The sequence below is a fragment of the Dipodomys ordii genome, unplaced genomic scaffold (genome assembly GCF_000151885.1).
Source record: "Dipodomys ordii isolate 6190 unplaced genomic scaffold, Dord_2.0 Scaffold94, whole genome shotgun sequence".
Classification (NCBI taxonomy): domain Eukaryota; kingdom Metazoa; phylum Chordata; class Mammalia; order Rodentia; family Heteromyidae; genus Dipodomys; species Dipodomys ordii.
The window spans coordinates 289331-311978 of NW_012267310.1; the positions used below are offsets into that span (position 1 = coordinate 289331).

Here is a 22648-nt window from a genome sequence, read left to right on the forward strand (position 1 = left end):
TAAACAAAAATTTTATAATACTAACTATAAGTGGTTGATTGTGTTTCCAGAGATGACTACAATAAACACAAATCTCCAAGTATAAAAATCCTTCTCTCTGTGCTGTGTATTTGGGGCCTAGAAACCAAGAGAACCTTGATATCTTTCTATGTCCAGTAGATGATTAACCCCTGCTTTGGCAGTGCTTGGCATATGGTAGTTTCTCAATAAATAACTGCTGAATAAATGAGGGAATAAATCTGAAAGAGGTATATACCCCTGTGTGTTTAGTTATCCATTCTCATGCACCAAATTAACCCCCAAATTTAGCATCCCCAAGCAATGGACATTTTTCTCATGTTGATATAAAAATATTGACTTTCACAAATTTGCATGTCATACTTATGCAGGAGCCATGCAAATCATCTCTACATTGTTCTATATTGTTTGAGTATATGTGCTGCTGAAATGAATACAACAGACATCTCACAGTTTCTGTGTAGAAAATTCAAGAACAGGGGGCTGGGAAGGTGGCTCAGTGGTAGAGTGCTTGCCTCGCATGCATGAGGCCCTGGGTTCGATTCCTCAGCACCACATAAGCAGAAAAAGCTGGAAGTGGTTCTGTGGCTTAAGTGGCTAGCCTTGAGCTGAAGAGCTGAGGGACAGTGTGCAGGCCCAGAGTTCAGGCCCCACAACTGACAAAAAAAGAAACAAAAGGAAGGAAGGAGGGAAGGAAGGAAGGAAGGAAAGAAGAAAGAAAGAAAGAGAAAGGGAAAAAGGAAAAGAAAGAAAGAGAATTCGAGAACAGCTTGGCTGGATGGTTCTACCTCAGAGCATCTTCCAAGACTGTAATCAAGCTATCAGCTGGGACTACAGCTCTCTGGGACTTGATGAGCCTATACCATCCCCTCCCAAGCCTACTCAAATGTTGTTTGGAGGCATCAGTTATTTGTCATGAAGCATCTCTCTATAGGGCTGCTCATAAATGGAGATGGCTGGACCAAGAGTAGATGCTGCTGCTGCTGCTGACAACGATGGTGATGGTGATGATGTGTGTGAGAGCCAGACAGACAAAGGTTTCGTACAACCTTTTATGACGAAGTTTCAAGACACAAACTATCATTTGTGCCGTATTCTATACATTAGCAGCAAGTTACTCCTACATCCAGCCATGTCTCCAGAGGAAAGTATTACCCAATCCAATATTAGGAGGAAAGGATTATCAGGGGCCATGATGGGAGCTACCTGCTTCATCTTGTGATTTAAGTGACTGCAAATAGCAGCCTGAAAATATTCAGGTAAATGTGCTATGTGCTGTGAACGTGCTCATAAATGATTGATTGACCCTTCTCTCATAGTTTTTCACACGTAATAACACTATCCCCCGTTGGCTAAATGCAAAAGGCACTGCTGAGCATAAATAGACACCAATAACAACCACCTAGCATCTCAGAGAGCAGTTAGATTCAGACAGATTGTCCTATGGCACTCTTTATGTGTTTTGAAGCACACGATTATCCTTTGACTAGAATGAAATTTGGTTTGTTTTTCTCAACTCCATTTTCACCAACCCAGCAAAACAAGACACCAGGTGGAACCTAAGGAGATAAAGAAGCAATGGACTCTGCTGGTCCACTTTATTTGCAGTCTTTTTTTAAAAAATACATTTTTATTGTAAACATACTATACAGAGGGGTTTCAGTTACATGAGCAAGGTAATGAGTACATTTCCTATCAAGCATTGTTGCCTCCTCCTTTGTTTTTCCCCTACCTTCCCTTCCCTCCCATCTCTATAACTACACTCTCCCCTCCCCGTTCCCCCCACCCCTCCCTAAGTTGTAAAGTTCATTTTTCCACTTAACATCTTGTACATCTCATTGTTACAATGGGTCAACCTGTATCCCTATTTAAACATTTTGTTTTTCCCTTCCCCTCCCCAAGCTAGAGAAGTGTATATACAAGATGCAGGGCACCCACATCAAATACAGTGAAAACAGGATATACCGTGAGGAAGGGACATACAAAGCAACAAAAAAATCACATGGTACCTTATAAATACATTAGAAACAATAGCAAGCAAGCAAGAAACAAACAAAAAACACTTGTGTCCCTGTCTTGGGGTTCATTTCACTTAACTTCATGTCATATGTACATAGCTTTTGACCTTTTCTGCTTGTCCCAGACATATACTAGTTATTGCAAATAAGGGAAACTATAGGACCTATGTTTCTTTGGGCCTGGCTTACTTCACTTAGTATAATTTTTTCCAAGTCTTTCCATTTCCCAATAAATGGGACGATGTCATTCTTTCTGATGGAGGCATATATATATACATTTTCTTGATCCATTCATCTACTGAGGGACATCTGGGTTGGTTCCATATCTTAGCTATGGTGAATAATGTTGCAAGAAACATAGTTGTGCTGGTAGCTTTAGTGTGGTCTTGTTTGTGATCATTTGGGTAAATGCCCAAAAGTGGGATTGCTGGGTCATAGGGGAGCTCTCTGTTTAGTCTTTGAGGAACCTCCATACTGCTTTTCAAAGTAGTTGAACAAGTTTACATTCCCACCAACAATGAAGTAAGGTTCCCTTCTGTCCACATCCCCTCCAGCATCTGTTGTTAGAGTTTTTGATTATAGCCATTCTAATTGGGGTGAGGTGGTATCTCAATGTTTTGATTTGCATTTCTTTTATGGCTAAAGAGGTTGACCATTTCTTCATATGTCTATTGGCCATTCTTATTTCCTCTTCAGAGAAGTTTCTCTTCAATTTTGTTCCCAGATGATTAGTGGTAGGTCAAGAAAAAGGATCAGAGTTTTCCAGGATTTTTGTTTTCTGGAAGGGAGAAAACTATATAAAGACAGCTTTCTTGTTTTAAAATACACATGTATTTTTTTTCTTCCATGTTACAGAAGAAAGGCATATGCTTTGCTTGCTAATGAATTTATGAAATCACTATTTGGCCTGAGTTTGTAGAGCTAACACTGTTCTGTTGTCGGTATTTTCTAGCTAGTAAGCTGATATGGTCATTTGATGAGTTAGAGATATGTGTCTATTTTTAGTTCTTTATTTCTGCAGCCTCAGCCAGTGCCTGTACAGCTTCATTCTGTGATATGATTCTCTTCTACAAATTCCAGATTAAAAGCCTCAGGATAAGCAATTAGAGAATGCAGAAGGAAAAATGGAGAAAGCAACTTTTCCTTTTACTGAATATTTAAAATCAAACTATCCCCAGAGAGATATAATAGGTGTGCATTTAGGATCAATTACAAAGACAACACATAGGAAACTTCCTGAGATTATGTTGTGTGTGCGGACATTTTTACTCAGCCTTCCTTCCTCCCCAGTTTTTGCAGTGGCTGCCAAACCTGGCCCAGATGTTTTGCATCAGTCTTCCCTGATGGCATCTCTGCCTTGGCTGGCTAAAGTTCTGTCTTTGCTCTAACTGATTTTTTCCCCCAAACTACGTACCTATGAAACCAAATGCATCTTAGTCATTAGCATTTTAACCACTGTGGCAAGATGTGTGTGTGGCTGGTAACCTTAGCCATAAAAATACTTTAAAAGCATTTTTGTGTAATAATTTGATTAATGTTTGTCCTTTGAAGTCTGCCTCTTATTGACCTTTTGGATATTACTTAAAGTCAGATGTGCTTTTATCCTCAAACGTTGGGCCACACAGCTAGGAGGACCTTTTTTTTTTTTTTTTTTACTTTGAGGCTAGATTAGGGGATAGAAGTGAGTTTATGCACAGCAATAAGATTCTTTTCTCAGGCAACATTTTCTCCTTTTCTTAACTGGCTCCCTTTTCTGTTGAGTGTTTAAATTACAGTTCACATTAGCCCAGATTAATGCTTCTAAAAACACATGTGTGTAGGCATCCCTAGAATATTCTATTAAATGCACATTCTGTTTTTTTTTTAATGGGGGGTATTGAGACAGGGACTTGCTCTGTGTCTTAGTCTGACCAGAAACTCCAGGTCCTTCTGTCTCAGACTCAGAATGCTGGGATTATAGGCTTGAGGCCCCATACCCAACTCAGATTCTCCATTTTTAATGACTTTCCAGATTATGCTGTTTGTGTTGCAAGATCCTAGAACTCATTCAGATGACTTATGGTTAGAGAAACTTAGTTATTCCTTTTGGGTAAGCAGTTGTAGGGTCGAGAAACAATTGCTTCCTACCTTAAGGGTTTTTTATGGCAAGGTCTCAATTCTCTATCTAACTAGAATAAAGAAAACAGTGTCTGATCGATGAACACATTCCATGCTTCTAATGACTTGTAGTAAGTAGTGGAAATAGGGTAGGCATTTTTAGCAACTGTCTTTTCTCTTTAAAATGTCAGCACATTAGCTGTGGTTTGTGTACTTCATTCCGAGTGACCTTCACTGTTGCTCAGAAAACACTCTACAAGCTACTTTAAGACAATTAATCAGATTGAATTAGTGATTGGTTTTTCAAAGCCTTTTTAATCCCAGTGCATTCTTCAAGGACTTTCAGTGTCATTTCATCACCCTTTCCTCAGTCTCTGAATGTCTTCCAATGGGCCCCCTGTCCTGCAGAGCTCCAGGAAGCTCCTACAACTCACGGACAAATACCAATCATTAAAAGAAGTAAGATGGAGGTGCTGCACACCTCAAGGATGTTCCTTCCAGCTCAAGAAGACAGATTGCAAGGGAAGCATCAGCTGTCAGAGAACTAGCCCAATGAGAGGAAATTTCCCTCTTCTAGTTACCAGACAGCAGATGTGGAAGGGACCTCAGGTCCTTTGCCAACTCACAGTCAAGTGATTGACAAGTCAGATGATTACTGGTTGCAGGCAGATGAAGAGGAAGGGAGAGGGGCTGTTCTTGGAGCAGACCTAACAGTTCTCTATTTATCCTAGGCACACAAACCTGGAGTTCTTGGGCCTTTATGAAAATAGATATACTGGTATAAAAATCTTTCCTCAATTAGGCAAAAAGTATCCATGTAGGCTAATTTGAAGGTGCAAAATTCATTTTACCAAGTCATCAAAGCACTGGAAGAGAGATCTAGAGTTTAATTATGCACAGATGCCTATCCAAACCAGAAATAGTTTTCAATACCTTTCACAGTAGAAGGAAATATCGTCACCTGTTTGAACATCACAATGTTATTCCACCAATAATCACTTTAACATTACAGGGTTAAGAGCAACTAGCAGAAAATATAATCAAGATACAAGTAGATCTTGACATTAGGAACACAGTAACAATGGCCCAAGTTGCTGGTGAAAATAACTACCAACTGAAATGAACAGATGGAGCCATTTTCTATTCAGTTATCACACACTCAACCATTAGAGTCTGTTTGTGAACCAAGAAGTGTTGGCTTAAACCCCAGGGCTTTCCTCAGAACGCTGAAAAATGCTGGAGGATATGTTAAGGCAAACAGTCTAGAAAAGTTCAATATGGAAATAAATGCTTGACGGGCATATCAGAACTGTTGACATTTCAGTCCTATTATGGAAGATCTTGCTATTTTTACAGGAAAGCCTTTTTCCCCTTGAAATTACTTTGAAGATAACATTATTTTTCCTTGCCACTGAAGAAAATGTCTTACTTGTCATAAAACAGTGAAAAAATTCTGAGCCCAGCTACATGAAAGTCTTAAATGAATTTGACTTAGCATTAACTTTTCCTGCTGTAATTCTACCAGCCCTTACATTTCATGACGCTAAACATGGCCCTTTTGCATTTCTCTTGTAGATAATTTTTCTTTACTGAGCAGTGGTTTCTAGAGTTCTGTTTTTTGTTTTGCTTTTGTTTTGTGTGCTGGGGCTTGAACTCAGGGCCTGGGTGCTGTGCTTGAACTTTTTCACTCAAGCCTAACACTCTACCATTTGAGCCACAGTTTCACTTCTGGCCTTTTTTAGTAGTTAATTAGAGATAAGAGTCTCGTAGTCTTTCATTCCCTGGGCTGGCTTGATACCATGATCATCAGATCTCAGTCTCTTGAGTAGCTAGGATTATAGGCATGAGCCATCAGTGGCTGGCAAATTGCTAGAGTTTTGTTATTTTTGTTTTTCTCAGTGCTGGGGCTTGAACTCGGGGCCTGGGCTGTGTTAGCTTCTTTTGTTAAAAGATAGTACTCTGCCACTTGAGCCATAGTGCCACTTCCAGCTTTTTCTGAGTAGTTTATTGGAGATGATAGTCTCATGGACTTTCCTTCCCTAGGCTGCCTTGGAACCATGATTCTCAGATCTCAGCCTCCTGAGAAGCTAGGATTACAGGTATGAGCCACCAGTGTCAGGCATAAGTCTAGAGCTTTGAGTGAATTGTGCATGCATATTGGATTAAAGGCTCAATAATGGTGATAATTTTTTTCACTATCTTGGTAACATTCCTAATCTGAAAAACAGATGTTCCACACCTTTGTACATCTTTGTGTCATTGATTCAAGTCAAAAGGTTTCAGAGTCTTCCAGATGCTTCAAATTCACTTTCCACATATTTGGAAGCAGGAAGTCTTGAACTTTAAATGTAATAAACAGAAGGTGAAAGAAGGTAGACGAAGGAGTGGACAGTCTATGGACTTATTCTTAGTTGTTGTTTTCCATATTTCAGCTTTCAAAACCATTATTTTACTTACTTCTTTTTTTGAATGCCTTTTATTATCCCATTCACATGAAAATATTAAGGTGCACTTACTAATTCTAAATGGAAAGATAATTGTAACAGAGATGGTTAAGCTACATTCATTGTAGACAGTTTATGTACCTCAAAAGGCCATTTTTTCTCTCCATTGGGGAAAAATCAGTAAATTTAACCAAGAATCTTGTTACTATAGTAACGTGGTTGAAAGTTTTTATAAATCTGGTTTTTGAGTTTTTGTTTGTTTGATTTTAGTTAAGGTTTTTCTGTTTTACAGAGTTTGTTAATACTAATAACGGGAGGGAATGCTTTTCGCTATTTGATTTATCAGAGAGAGTGGTTGATCTGGCATTATAAAAACTTCCTATTTTCCAAAACCAATACTTTACATCAAAGATGAGCTTTGGAGTGTGTGTGTGTGTGTGTGTGTGTGTGTGTGTGTGTGTGTGTGTGTAGCTTGGATATAGGCAGGTCACATATTCAGATTTTAATAAATCTGAAGTTTGGGAATTTGCATTTTAGCAAACAGCTCTAGATCTTTCTGAAGTTTGGTGGTCCAGAGCCCATGCTCAGAAAAGTGGTTCTGTACCTTGACAGGAAATATTTAACATTGTGCTCTGGCTTCTGCAGTACTCTACAGTACTCTCACCAAATCTCCTTCAGCAAATATCCTCAGGGGAATGGCTTGATATCTGAAATGCATTCCGATGTGTTCTCTGTTATAACAGTTACTTTGGGTTCAACACCTTTCAATTTTTGCTAAAAATCCTCTTGCAAGGGTTTGTCTGCTAGCACTCTGCCAACCACACTACATGTTTGGCCAGAACTCTGGTTACATAATAGACATGGGGTGGCCTATCCCTCAGTTTTGAAATCCAAATGAAATGTTGGATTCAGAAGAGAGTTCTTAGTCTATCACCATTACATATTGGGGCAGTGACTACATCATTTAAAGTAAATATTCATAGACAGTGTCTATACAATAAAGAGACACTGAATGGGCAAAGGGCAGGGGTTAAAAATAACACACCATTATTTTGACATTCAGTGAACAGCATAGTCTGTTTTGCAGGATACTACTTTCTACTTCTGTTTATCTTCCTAAATCAGCTTAGCTGTATCCATGCCAGTGAGATTTGAGGGTTCTGGTATTTGCTAAATTGCCTCTGAGCAGCTGGGCACTGGTGGCTCACGCCTGTAATGTTAGCTATTCAGGAGGCTGAGATATGAGGATAGCCCAGGTGGGAAAGTTCATGAGACTCTTATCTCCAATTAACCACAAAAAGGCTGGAAGTGGAGCTGTGGCTCATATGGTAGAGCACTAACCTTGAGCATTAAACCTCAGTGACAGTATCCAGGCCCTGAGTTCAAGCCCCAGGACTGGCACACAAAAATGCTTCAGAGCAGTTTGTGCCTCATCACAAACACCTGGAGGGAGGAAGAGGAGAGGAGGCTGAAGGCCTTTTCTTCTCCTCTACAAAGGAGGTTCAAATCAGAGTTCCTATAGCATCTATTTTCTTCCTCCTTCCTGATCCCTCTTCCCCTACAGGAAAAAGGGGAGACACAATAGGTTATATGTTCATAATTCTTCCTTGTGTTCCTTTCATTGTGCCATAATTTCACTGATAAATTATGCATCTCTTACTGACTTTGAAGTTGGCCATATGACTGTCTCTGAAAGTTAGTGAAAGAACTAATGCATAAAGTCTGAGCTAAAATGTTACACTGGAAATTTCTGCCAGACCCTTCTTAAATTCCTGTTGTCTACTGTGATAATAGCATAGACCAAGTCACTTCTGGCTTCTGGCTGTGGAACAGGCTTCAATATCGCTTGAATGTAGCCTTAAGCCCATCTGTTACAGCCAACCTATTAATACATGAGTGAGAAAAGTTCATGTTTTGGGAAGCCATTAAGATTTGTGGAGGGGAGTTGTTTGTTACACAGAAGCATCACAACATTAGCTGAGTATTATACAAGTGTAACTGCCATTTACTCAGAGATCGTTCTTTACCAAGCACCCTATCCATTGCTCCTTTAATCTACAAAATTTCCTTCTAAAGGCTACTAATGCTCCTATCTTTCTTTCATAAAATAGCAGCTCCAAGAAGGCAAAGACCTATTAAATGGCTGGGCCAGAAATTCAAATTTACATCCACTCATGTCCAAAATGGTGATTTTTCCATGGCTTTTCTTTCACTTCCTGCAGTTGATACCACAAGCGATAGCAATAGCAATCACCAAAAGACCAATTTTACTCTTTCATTAGCATAAATTAATTGTATAAAGGAGTTTCCTTGTGATATTTACACACAAACATATAATGTACCTTAACCAGATTCATTGCCTCTGCATTCCTCTTTTTTAAACCTTTCCTTCTCTATACTTTTAAAAGAGTTTCAGTGGATTTCATTGTGTGTTTGCATATGTATATATAAAATTAATTTCTACAATATTCAACCTTACCAGTGTCTATATCACCTTTCCACTCTGGCTCCCTATCCCTACTTCGTGCCTACCATGCTTTTATTTTTTATTTACTTTTTTATTTTTATTTTGTCGGTCATGGGGCTTGAACTCTGGGTCTGAGTGCTGTCCCTCAGCTCTTCAGCTCAAGTAGAGCCCTCTACCACTTAAGCTACAGTGCCACTTCCAGTTTTCTGGTGGTTTATTGAAGATAAGAGTTTCACAGACTTTCCTGCCCTGGCTGGCTTTGAACTGCGATCCTCAGATCTCAGCTTCTTGAGTAGCTAGGATTACAGGCGTGAGCCACCGTCACCCAGCTTATTTTTTACTTTATTTATTTATTTATTTATTTTTGTGTCCATCAACGTGCCTGAACTCTGAACTCTTCAGCTCAAGGCTAGTGCTCTACCACTTGAGCCACAGTGCCACTTCTGGCTTTTCTGCTTATGTGGTGTTGGGGACTTGAATCCATGGCTTCATGCATGCAAGGCAAGCACTTTATCACTGAGCCACCTTCCCAACCCATGTTTTTAGAAGCGCTATTCACAATAGACAATAGTATGGAACCTATGTGCCCAACAACCAATGATTAGATAAAGAAAATATGGCTCAGATACACAATGAAGTATTATTCAGCTATAAAGAAGAAAAATTATGTTGTCTGCTGGAAAATAGATGGCCTGATGATCATCATTGTAAGCAACTCAAGCTTAGAAAGACAAATATTGCATATTTTTACTCATGCAGAAACTACAACTTAGAAATAATAGTAATATGCCATGATTTTTAATGCACTCTTACTCTTCTGAAGGGCTTTAAAGTTCAATGCACTGTCATGTACTTGCTTTCATCAATTAAAAAAAAGTCCAATTACTTAAGTGGGCCACTTATTTCTGTTTATCCCTGCTCTAGACTGAATCATAGACCATGAGATTTGAAATGCTAAGTCCTCACTTGGAAAGGGCTATGCTTTAGCAACCATAGAAAGACTTAAAATAGACTGGAATACTCCCCCACTGTATAACCCCTGTTTTTACTGTATTTGATGTTGGTATACAGGTGGACCCATTGCAGAAATGAGATGTACAAGATGTTATGACAAAAATGAACTTTACAATTTTGGCACGGGGTGGGGCAGGGGGTTAAGTAAGAGGGGGGAGGATGGGAAGGGATGGGAAGGGGAAACAAAGGAGGAGGCTACAATGCTTGATAAGAAATGTACTCATTATCTCGCCCATGTCATTGTAACCCCTCTGTACAGTATTTTCACAATAAAAAATAGAGTTGAATATCATGAGGTTATAGGTATGAAAGTGAAAAACCAGTCAGAGCAGTGTTGTATGGACAGATCCATAGAAACTACTCGGGTCCTTACTCTTCCTCCCACAGAGAAGGCATTACCCCTGTTGGCACCATTCACTCTCAGAAAGAACAGTGCTTCTTTACAACTCTGGCTGTGCACTACAATCATTTGGGAAGTTAAACTAAAAAACACATCTTGGCCCTGCTGCCAAACAGATTGGGACTACGGAGGTTGGGGATGTACAAGTTTTGAAAGCACCCCAAGTGGTTCTAATATGCAGTCATGTGTGAGTGGCACTTCCATCAAATTCACCACCTCTATATTTATCTTTCATCATCCCTTCCTTCTAGGAAAGAAGTAGAAGAAGGCAGTAGTAGATGAAACACAGGCAATGTATTTGCTTTGATTCACCACTGAAACCCACTTCCACACAATAACCCACACCCCTTAGTGGGGTGCAGTTCAGCTTTGTATATCCAGTGGCTCTATCATTCTTCCCCTCAATGACTTGCTTTTCTTCCATTAGCTTTTTACTGAGACCATACTTACTTTCTGCATTCCATACCGATGTCAATTTCTAAACCAGATTTTGCCAAGGGCTAGGCTTTGAAAGTCCACATGGCTTGTAAGGACTTCACTAAAATTGAGTTTCTATAATATACTAACTTCATAGGAGGGATCTCACAAACAAAAAACCGTTAAAAATTAACATCCAAGGCTGGTGTTTTTATACATAGTTCTTGCATCCATATAACTGTTTCAGAGCACTGACATATGTCTGGTTTTTGTTCTTGATTGTGTGTGTGTGTGTGTGTGTGTGTATGTGTGTGTGTGTGTGTGCATGTGTGTGGTACTGTGTTTTGAATTCAGGGTCTTGTGCTTACGAGGCAGTTTATTCTACTACATAAGCCATGCCCCAGCCCTTTCACTTTGTTTTAGTTATTGTTCATATAGGGTCTCACATTTTTCCATAGCGTGGTCAGAAACAGCCATCTTACAGTGTAGCTGGGATTACAGGCTCATACCACAGTGTCTGGCCCAATGATCAAATATTCTGACTTACTCCTGGCATATAGAGATGTCTTGTGGCACTTATCTGATTGCCTCCTCAGGCTATGTGGGAAACTTTCCAATTCACTTATGATAAGCTACTCAACTCCTAGTTAATTTATTGCACTGGTGGCAATTACTTTCAATACACTGAATAAAAATAGTGTCTGATATACATGGAGTACTTTCTACATGCCAGGAGCCATTGTTAGTGATCTATAAGCATTAATGAAGTTAATCCTGATCCTTGTGGGAAGATGACTATTATTCTATTTCAAAATGAAAAATCATCTGTACCATTAGCCATTACAATATACCACACCCTCCCTTAGGCATACTATTATGGCTAAAAGTATCTCCAAACGGCTCTTTGTTTAGGAGCGTGTTAGGAAAAGATGATCAACTAGAACTCTTATCACCACATTGGTGAAGTATAAATTGACACATCTGCAAGCAAATTGGCAATATCTGCTAAAACTAAACATGCCTACAGGATGATCTAGTTAGTCCTTGGTATAATCCATCCAAAAACTTATGTTGATGATAACATGTAAACTTTAATGGTCATAGTAGCACAACTGTAATACCAAAGTGGAAATTATCCAAATGTTCATTAACAGGAAAAATGAACACATAAATTCTGATCTATTGATACTACTATGCACCAATGAGAACAAACATCTAAAATTGCATAGAGCAAAAATGATAAATCTCACAAATGTAATGCTGACTGCAAGAGGCCAGGAAAACACTGCTGTAAGATTCTGTTTATGCTATCACAAAAGACAAAGAACAGTATCTGCTATTAGCATTGAGTGATTGGCTTTTGTCAAGGACAAGATTATGAGTGATAGGCATTCAGTTAAAAGACCTATTTCTTCATCCAGGCATTGGTCCCAAGTGCATGTTCAGGTTTTGAGCTGCGTTTCTGGGTTCCTTTTACCTTTTGGAGTGTATACTGGATATCAATAAAGAGCCTGAAAAAGGCTGGAAATGTAGTGCCGTAGTAGGGTGCTTGCCTAGCACTATCCCCAACACTGAACAAAAGAGTAAGAAAAGGAAAGAAAAAGAAAAGTTTGGAAGAGTACTACAATCTGTGATCAATATTACTTAAGGTGTAAGATCTTATTACTTATGTTAATTCATTTGATTGCAGGCAATCAAAGTGTCCAATACATAGGCAGGAGTGGTACATGCCTGTAATCCTAGCTACTCAGGAGTCTGAGATTTAAGGAACTCTGTTCAAAGCCAGCCCAGGTAGAAAAGTCCAAGAGACTCTAGCAAAACACTGGACTAGAGGTACACTTCAAGTGGTAGAGTGCCAGCCGTGAATGAAAAAGCTGAGCCAGAGCACAAAGCCTTGAGCTCAAGCACAAAGCAAAGTGACTCCAATATCTTTAGTGTTTTCCCTGCTTACCCACTTCCTATCTTCACCGCCTCGCTGGTTCAGTTAGTAACAGCAAGAGAAAGCAATGGCCTTGGTCAGATGGATGGGACAGCTCAGTGTGCTTGTGCCCACCTGCACTCTTGGCACTCAGAGGCGGGTGTGACTAATACCAGTTGGATGAAATATGCACTTGGTAGGAGACATCAGAGAAAAGTGCTTTGTCTCTTCTGGCACACCCACTTGCGGGCCTGTGGAGAGGAAACCGAAGCAGGAGGTGACTTTCTTTTGTAGGAATCTTTGAGAACGAGGAAGTTGAGGTCTACAATGTAAGGCAACTGGGCATGACAGTCTGAATGAAGCAGGGCAGCCTTGCCCAAAAGAATTCAATGGAAATGGAGAGCAGTTGTCTCCTCTAAGCATTCTCATTAGTTTGTGCCTGGGGAACCAAGGGGCAAGGCAGCTTTGACATACCGCAAAGGTACAATCGCATCCACAATGCTCTGTTAGCCTGTTTCTGAGCGGGACTTCAGCTCTCAGACCACAATACATTACCATGGAAAGTGCTATTTTGGGTGAGGCAGAGTCTCACTGGATAGGCCAGGCTGACCTCAAACGGTCAGTCTTCCTGCCTCTGCCTCCCAAGAGCTGCATTACAGTTGTGTGCCACTACAATTGGCTCTCGGGAATGGTTTCATAAGAGAATTATCTCCTATATAGGCCAAGGGCCATGATGAATATCTATGTAAATTACTCTTCAGAAGCTGCAAAAAATTACCTAGAGATACAGAGTAGATACTAGAAAGAATGAAGTTCACTAAATTCACTCAACAGTAAATAAGTCTGCATAGAAGCTCTATGGGTATTCATATTTTTGCAACTTCTCTGTAACTCTAAAAACATTTCCAAAGAAAATGAATTTTTTTTTAAGTTTACTAGTCTAAAACTTTGGTAATAAGACTCTGTCCTCGTCATGTGTGCCCTGGGTTAAATCGGGTAACTAAAGGATCTGACCTTTTCCACAGAGGTCATTCTTTGGAGGTCTTGCCTCCAAAGCAAGAAGATTTTAGATGCATGTGCTCAACCTGACCAACCATAAAACCTCTTTTGTGAACCAGTGATTCAATTCAGAGGAGCACAATGTTCTGAAGAACTTGATACAGAAAGTCATGCCCAGAAAGTGCTGAGCAGAGCAGCTGATCAAAGAGTATTTCCCTGAAAGTAGCAGGGAGTTTGGGAAAAGAAACCCCAGTTCCAGGACCAGTCCCCTTCTTAGGGTAGAGCAAGGTTAATACCAGTTGTGCCTCCTTCTTTCTAGAATGTAGGGGTCATGTCTTTAGAATATCAGCTGCCCCTGTCAGCATCTTTACTTCTTGCCTGGACATTTAGAAACCTGGAATGGTTTCTAAACCTAGAAAGGAGCAAGCAAGAGAGACAACCTCGGCTTATGTCAGGCTTCATACAGGCTGATGTTTTACACCTACATTGTCCCACATAACCATCATTAGACACGGATAACCTGGATTCCTGAGCCCATTACCTACTATAGCTCTCATAGATAGATGGAAAGCAGTGGCCAGTGTTATAAGGCATCATTTTGTGTCTGAAGCTCATTCTTTTTTAAGAAAACCAATTATCTTTAAGTAGTTGTAGGAAGGGTTCCACTTCAACACATCAGTGTGTGAATATAACGCAGCCCCATCAGTGTCTCCCCTGCTGCCCTTTGCTCTCCTCCATCCATCACAAGCCCACCTGTCCCTTCACTTACTTCGTTCTGTTTTCACATGTGTACAGTGAAATTATGACTGTCTGCTGCCACCATTCCTCTCTTGAATCTTCTTCTTTTCTAGCCTCACTATAGCTGTCAGGGACCATATTTTCCACGAAAGCTTTAGCATTTAAGGCTAGCCTTGGATTCTGTTTCCCAAGGCAGCTAAACAACCACATGGAAACTCGTGTGGATTTCTAGTCGCCTAGGCAGGCCAGGGGAATTGCTATCATAGGCTTTCTTGCTGTTCCTCCAACTCACAAAGCACACTTCCAGCTTGTGCAGGTGCTGTTTATCTGAGATTCTTCCTTCAAATACATGTGAAACTAACTCCTTCCTGTCATTGCTCAAATAACCTACTTATTGAATCCTTTCCTGCTCTCCAATTTAAAACGGATCACATCCCCTTGTATGCTCTCTTGCCCTCACCTTATTTATTTTTGTCTATATTTCCACATTATATCTTTTTTTTTTTGGGTCCGGTCGTGGGCCTGAACTCTGGGCCTGGGCACTGTCCCTCAGCTCTTCAGCTCAAGGCCAGTACTCTACCACTTGAGCCACAACACCACTTCCGGCTTTTTTCTTTTTGCTTATGTGGTGCTGAGGAATCGAACCCAGGGCCTCAGGCATGCAAGGCAAGCGCTCTACCACTGAGCCAACTTCCCAGCCCCAACCATGCCTAGTTTCGATATCCTCTTTTTATTGTTTTGCCTGTGAACACTGGGGATTATTAAATCAGGGCCTTGATCACTCTACTACTTTGAACAACATTCCCCAGTTCTTTTGCTGGTAATTTGTTTCTCAGATACAGTGTCAAGAATTTTCCTGAGCTGGTGGTGGACTGCATTCCCATTCCTCTGCCTCTCACGTAGCTGGGATTGCAGCTATGCCTCACCATATCTGTAATGCTTGCTTTTGAGCTAGAGTCTTGCTAACTTTGTCTAGGCTGACCTTAAACCAAGCTCTGCCTATCTCCACCTCCCAAGCAGCTGGAGGTGGCGCATGAGCCACCACACTCAGCCCTTGGAGATATGTTAATTGTTGCAAACTGAGTAGGTGGACATTCTGTCACTTAGATTCTTTTGCAACTACTTCACTCCCAAATCAAGCCGGAGAGGATCTGTAATCCCTTAAATTTTGTAGTTCCTTTTCAATCAAGTATCTGCTTATGAAAAGAGTAGCTAGGCATTTATTTGAGTGTGTGTTCATATGTCATTGCTTGCTTAATTGCTTAAAATGGGCACAAATACCCAAAGACAACCACACTGGATGGATACCTATACCACTCTAAATGCAGAAATCTCTCTTTTCCTTGGTTTCTTCATCTACAGAATAGTCAGATTGGAATCAAGTCCTAAGAACCATTGTAATAAAAAAAGAGTATAATACCCTACGTAACTGTAACCCCTCTATACATCATCTTGACAATAAAATTAAATTTATAAAAACAGTTTGATTCAGTTGACAGTTCACACTTTTCTGAAATCCGTTATCCCAAAGAACAATTTTCCCTCTGTGATTTATTAGAGAAAAAGTGACACTCAGGTACCACTGGCTGTATGATTCTGGAGGCTACGAGTAGCAGGTTAGATAAGTTTACAATTCAGTTGGTACTAAGAGAGTTGAGTGCACAACAATAGCAATATTCATAACAAAAACCTAAATCTCCTTAGGAAAGAGAAAATATCCAGCTTTGAATGACACACAAACTCTGTATGGAAACTGGCAAAATGCCAACGAGAAATATCAGTCTGCTCTGACTCTTCACGACTCATTGCCTTCTTTGATCTTGTCAGCCATCTGTGAGTGGCTAAAGTGTTTAAATGGAAAGCAAGAAACACTATAAAGGATAACCTGGCTATTACACCAGGCAGAATATTCTCTCTTGAATTTATTTTAATACTGCAGTTGTTTTTATTTGAGCTAACATTTTATTCTGGATTTTCAAGTATAGTAAGATTGAAAACATTTCATAGCTTACATAAATACCTACCTTCTGGATTCTACCATCAACATTTTGCTATACTTGCTTCATCACATACTTACACATTCTTCTACTTATACATTGAACTAAATATACATATATATATATATATATATATATATATATTTGTCAATAGATAGGCTTGAACTCTGGGCCTGGGTGCTGTCCCTCAGTGGGCATGAAATGCAGCAACATTAAGACAAAGTGAGATCTTCATTAATATACCCTCCAGGAGAAGTGTTCTCTACGCAGGGTGAAGCAGAGTGGTGTCTGAGAGCTCTTTTGTATGAGGTAGCAGGTGCAAAGGAGATGCTACATTGCCTCAGGCGTGGCTCAAGACGTACAGTGCCAGGCTGATAAATGTGAGGCCCTGAGTTCAAAAGAATGGTGGGCACTAAACACCGAGCTTTTGGGCCAATTGTATGGCCTCATAGATACACATGTAATGCTGTAGTGGAAAGGGCTTTGTAGGTCAGATAAATGGGGGATTGCCCTTTTTACGTATGAGAAACAGTAGGAACTGATTTTCCAAGGTTACATGAATCCAGGCCTCCAGATGTTCCATTTTACTCTTTCCACTGCCTTTGTGTGTCTTCTTCAGACGCTGAAGTTTGGGGGTAACAAACTGTCAAAGTGATGTCTTACCAAGCTACTAGAAGTATCACCTACCTCAATCCACACTGGATTTTGAAGTAATGAAAGAGTAGAACCAAGCCAGGTGCCAGTAGCTCAAGCCTGTCATCCTGGCTACTCAAGAGGCTGAGATCTGAAGATCACAGTTCGAAACCAGCCTGGGTAGGAAAGTTTGTGAGACTCTTATCTCCAATAAAGAAGCCAGAAGTGGATCTGTGGCTCAAGTGGTAGAGCACTACCCTTGAGGAAGAAAAGCTGAGGGTCAGTGCCCAGGCCCTGAATTCAAGCCTCCAGGAACCAGCAACAAAAGCCTAGAACCAAACAAAAACCAACCACTTACTGGGTGACTGCTATTTGTGTGTGGTGTGCTACTCACATCCTTGAATTGAACCTACAAGCACTGTGCCCATTTTGCAGATGTGAATGATAGGAACATGTTCAAGTTCACAAATGATTAAGTAAGTGGTAGCCAGGCCTGGATGCTAGGCTGTGTCCTTCCAGCCTGCAGTCCACACAGACACAACCTTCTGCCTTGCTGGTGAGGTCAGAGCTGAATATCCTAAGCTGCACCAAAGATGGCGTGTGAGCCGGTCACCGCTGCCATAGTTGTTCCTGACAAGTATTTTCCATCCATAGCTATTCAGGACTGCCAGGTCTCCTCAACCCCTCCTGTAGACATGGTGGGTTGTTTTGCTTTTGTTTTTGTTTTGGTCAGTGGTGGGAATTGAACCCTGGGCCTGGGTGCTGTCCTGGAGCTCTTCAGCTCAAGACGAGTGCTCTACTACTTGAACCACAGCACCACTTCTGGTGGTTAATTGGAGAAAAGAGTCTCATGGACTTTCCCAGCCGGGCTGGCTTTGAACTAGGATCCTCAGGTCTCAGCCTTGGGAGTAGACAGGATTACAGGCATGAGCCACCAGCACCCGGCTGTTTTGGTTTTGGTTTTTTCTCAGTCATCAAAAACAAGAATGGAAAAGGTGGCCTGCCCTTTACCTCCCCTGTAGCCTCATCTTCCTGTGCTCCAGTCTAAAACTGTAATACTGTAGTAGGACCCCCGGTCCTCAGTTCAAATAGAAGCTAGTAAATAGCCCCAAATACAGATCTGCCATTAGCTTGATTTAGAAAGCACATCAGCTGGCGGAACATGGTTGTGTTGCCTTTCTGTTTGCTTTGGTGATCATCTACGAGAATGTTCTAGTGTTTGGAATTGGTATATTCTACACCCCAGTCATTCATTTGAAATAGAATGGGTAGGGGCTGGGAAGGTGGCTCAGTGGTACAATGCTTGCCTTGCATGCATGAGGCCCTGGGTTCAATTCCTCAGCATCACATAAGCAAAAAGAAAAAAAGTCAGAAGTGGCACTATGGCTCAAGTGGTAGAGCGCTAGCCTTGAGCTGAAGAGCTGAGGGACAGCGCCCAGGTCCAGAGTTCAGGCCCCACAACCGGACCCCCCCCCAAAAAAAAAGAAATAGAATGGATATTCCCAAGAAAATGAAATAGTGTATTCTGATTCATTTTTACAGACCTCAGGAAAATGTAGTATGTATTGGGAGGGACAATGATAAAAGTCTTAAAATTGAGATCTTGTTTTTAGAATAAACAAGGTACATGGAGCAAATGCAAGGTTCTCCTCTTCACACACCCCGGTGTTTATTAAAGGGATAGCATCATGTTCAGATCTACAAGCGATAGTCTTCATCTCTGAAAAGAAATGAAGAAAGGCTGCAGAAGTGGTGGCAGCTACAGGCCTTTGCTTTGGGAACTTGAGGAAAATGGGATGACCATAGGAGTAGCCTAGAGGCAATGCCAGCAGCTGCAGCTTCAACAAGAGTTGGTTGAACATGAAAATTATTGACCCTAACCCTAGATTTGGCCAATCAAATCCTCTGGAGGTAGAATGGGGGCAGTTCTCTGGTTTAGTCGGCCAGGTGATTCTGATCCATGCCTTTGAAGTTTCCAACTAATGCTTGGAATGGGGAAGAAGTGTCATTCTAAAGAATATCTCCCAGTCAGCATCTGGGGGGAAAAAAGGGCTGAGTGTGGAGCTGCTGACCACTGACATCGCCAAGACGTTGATGTGACCTGTTGAGTTTGCAGAGATGGCCATCATCTGGAAAGTCCCAGCTCTGTTATCATCTGGAACAATAAATCAGTAGGAAGATTTCCTCCTTCTTCTCGTAAAGCTGTTGGCAGACCACTTTGGAAGTCTACCCCATTTGTCTTATTACTGCTGGAGAAGGCTTGGTCTGGCTACTCAGAGTGTGCTCCATGGATGGGAGGTGTCCCCATTACCCAGAACTTGCTATAAAGGCAGAATCATGGGCTTCATTAGAGAAACATCTGTATTTCATCAGGATCCTCAAGTGATTTGCAGGTGTGTTCAAGTCTGAGCCATGCTATGAGACTTCCTATACTTGGACCTGCTATGCACTGCATTATGTCTCTCCCTCAAAATTCATAGGCTGAAGCCCTAATTCTTGAAAACTCAGAATGCAACTCTACTAATAAATAGGCCCACTAAAGAGGCAATTAAGATCAATCATGGTCATATGGGTAAGCAATATGAGAAGAGAAAGCTGGGATGCGTGAAAACTGCCATGAGAGATCACAGGGAGAAGGCAGCTGGCCATCTACAACCCTGGGAGCAGCTTGATCTTGGAAATTCCAGAACTGTGAGAAAATGTTTCTGTTGTTTATCTACCAATCTCTAGATTATATTATGGCAAGTCTAGCAAACTAATATAGGGCCTCTGCTAGAATTTAAGCTCCATGGCATTTTGTTCACTAATTTATGTTCCTAGTATACAGGAGACACTCAATATATAATTGTTGACTTAAAAATACGAATTCTGGTACCAGCTTACATTTGTAATCCCAGCCACTTAGAAGGTGAAGATCAGGAAACTTGTGGTTCAAGGTTATCCTAAGCAAAAGTGAGCAAGACTTCGATCTCAACAATTAAACCAGCCATAGAGATACATGTCTGTAATACCAGCCATGAGGGAAAGGTCGGGAGGAGGATTCCAGTCTTAAACCAGCCCCGGGCAAAAAGAATGAGACTTTTATCTGAAAAATAACTAAAGAAATGTGGCTCTCTAGTGGTAGAGAGCCAGCTTAGCAAGCATGAAATCCTGAGTTCAACCCCAGTACCACCAGCAAAACAAACAAACAAACAAAAAAGGATCCTCACTTTCTCATTGATTTGATAAAATTTTAGAGGAGCATATACATAGCATATCTCACTTGGAGTGATTATAGGGTGTTTTACTCATGTTTTTAATGGTATAAAATGCCACTATGTACCTGTGCGTTTTTTACAAATAAGGCCTTCAAGAACTCTGGAAAATACAGTAAACTATGAAGTACAATTTCTAGGAAACTAATAGTCTTTTTGATGACAAAGAAGACACTAAATTCTCCAAGATGTTTTTCAAATTGCATTAATAGCCTCCCTGGGGAGGGAGGGGAATTAGAGCTATGAGCTCAGCTTGTATCAGTTTATTTAGAATCACACAGAGGCAGAAAGCATACACACTAGATAGAAGATAGGGATTGCTTAATGGCAGCATAAGTCCATGCAGCTTGAGTGTAATCTTGGCAAAAACTTGTAAAAGAAACGGAATAAAAGCTCCCCCCACTCAACCCAGGTATAATAAATGTGCTAAATTATATACCATTTGTTCAATGGAATACTACCTGGCTGTTAAAAAGAACAAGGCCACTTTATGTGTCTTAGATGGACCAACTTGCTACAAATAGGGGAAAAAGAAAGATACTGTTCTGTATAAAAAGGGACTTTTGTATCCTTATATATGAATAGAATATGTCTGCAATCATAAACAAGAATGCTTGCTTACCTCTGAAGAAAGAGTTTGGTGGTCTAAGATAAAAGCAAGTATTGCTTTTCAGCATATACCCTTATGGTCTATTTGCACATGGAATGTTAGATGTGCATTGTTTTTCATCCAAAATGTATGTGAAAAATCTATTTTTAAAAAACCTGAGAGTTAAGTCCAGAGCTTGGAGCAAAACACCGTGGCTAAGCTCCTATGCCTTGTGAGCAGCAATTTTCCCCTTTTCAATCAGTCTGTAACTGGCATTTTTAAAGCGCTTATGGAAATGCAAGGCTTGCTAGGTGCCAGTGGCTCAGGCCTATAATCCTAAATCCTCAGGATGGCAGAGATCAGAGGATTGTACAGCCTAGTCAGAAAAGTTTGAGAGATTCTTTAAGTGTGTGTGTGTGTGTGTGTGTGTGTGTGTGTGTATGCAATTTTTTCCCTGATCCTGGGGTTTAAACTGTGGCTTGAGCTTCTTTTGCTGAAGGCTAGCACTCTACCACTTGAACCACAGCATCACATCTGGCTTTTTTCTTTTTGTTTATGTGGTACTGAGGAGTCAAACCCAGGGCTTCATGCATGCTAGGCAAGCACTCTACCACTGAGCCACATTCCCAGCCCAAAATGAGTATATTCTGTTCTTGTTTTTCCTCTCCATGAAATCAGTATGTTAAATCAGCTGCTCTTCTGAAGAACTGTAAGAAATCCTCTGGAGGTCTCAGAGGCCAGGCCTTTAGTAGCCACAACCTCCTAGAACAGAGGACCCCAAACTTGGAAATAAGCAACAACGAACACACTGCTCTAAGTACATCAAATAGCAATTGGCATCAAGCTCCATGTAGGCAGTCTAAACTTGGTTTCTTAAGCCATTGGTTCTTAACCTTGACCTCCCATCCCAATCTTCTAGAGGTCTATGGGAACATGAATGACTGGGTACCACCTTCTGCCTTCTAATTCAGGAAGTCTGGGAGCTGCTGGTCCTGGGGTGAGGATTACTCTTAGAATTCCAGAATTCCAGACACTTAGTTTTAAGGTGGCAATTTTCACGAAAAAAAATGTATTAAATCCTTTAAAAAATTATGAACTCTTTAACATATATGATGCTCTTAAAATATTCATCACAAAATCATGCATATTCCCGAGGAAAATTGCCCTTAAAAATCAAAAGTACAAAGACAAATAAATCAGCCATAGTATAAACACCCAGACCCAATCGGCTTGCTGATTCCTAATGAGCCTCATTATCCAAGTATCCAGGCTAATGCAGATGACAAGCTGCTCTCTCGAATCTCATTCGGGAGTTCAGGATAGTTAAGACTGCTCAGTGGCAGGTGAGGGCAAAAGCAGAAAGAGCCAACTGGGAGCGATGAACTGTTTCACCACATGTCAGAATCGAGGCTGCTCTTCAGGACAACTCCAACATGTGTAGGATATTAGTCTGGGCAAAGCATCCACCTCAGCCAATGGCATGGCGGGAAAGACCAGAGCCCTGCTGCTTTCTAAAGGGAGCATGGACGTAGTCACGCTTCCCACAGAGCATCAACAGAAAGAGAAGATGAGAGAAGAAAGATAGTTGGAGGACAGGTCACAGAGGGCAGCTTGGGCTCTGTTCTCCAGCATGGACTTCATCGTG

The 22648-nt window shown here is 40.9% G+C and overlaps 1 pseudogene; it reads left to right on the forward strand.

Annotated features, from left to right (window-relative positions):
- Positions 1-970: 970 nt before the first annotated feature.
- The window catches only part of LOC105993252, a 46346-nt pseudogene continuing 24668 nt past the window's right edge, over positions 971-22648 (forward strand).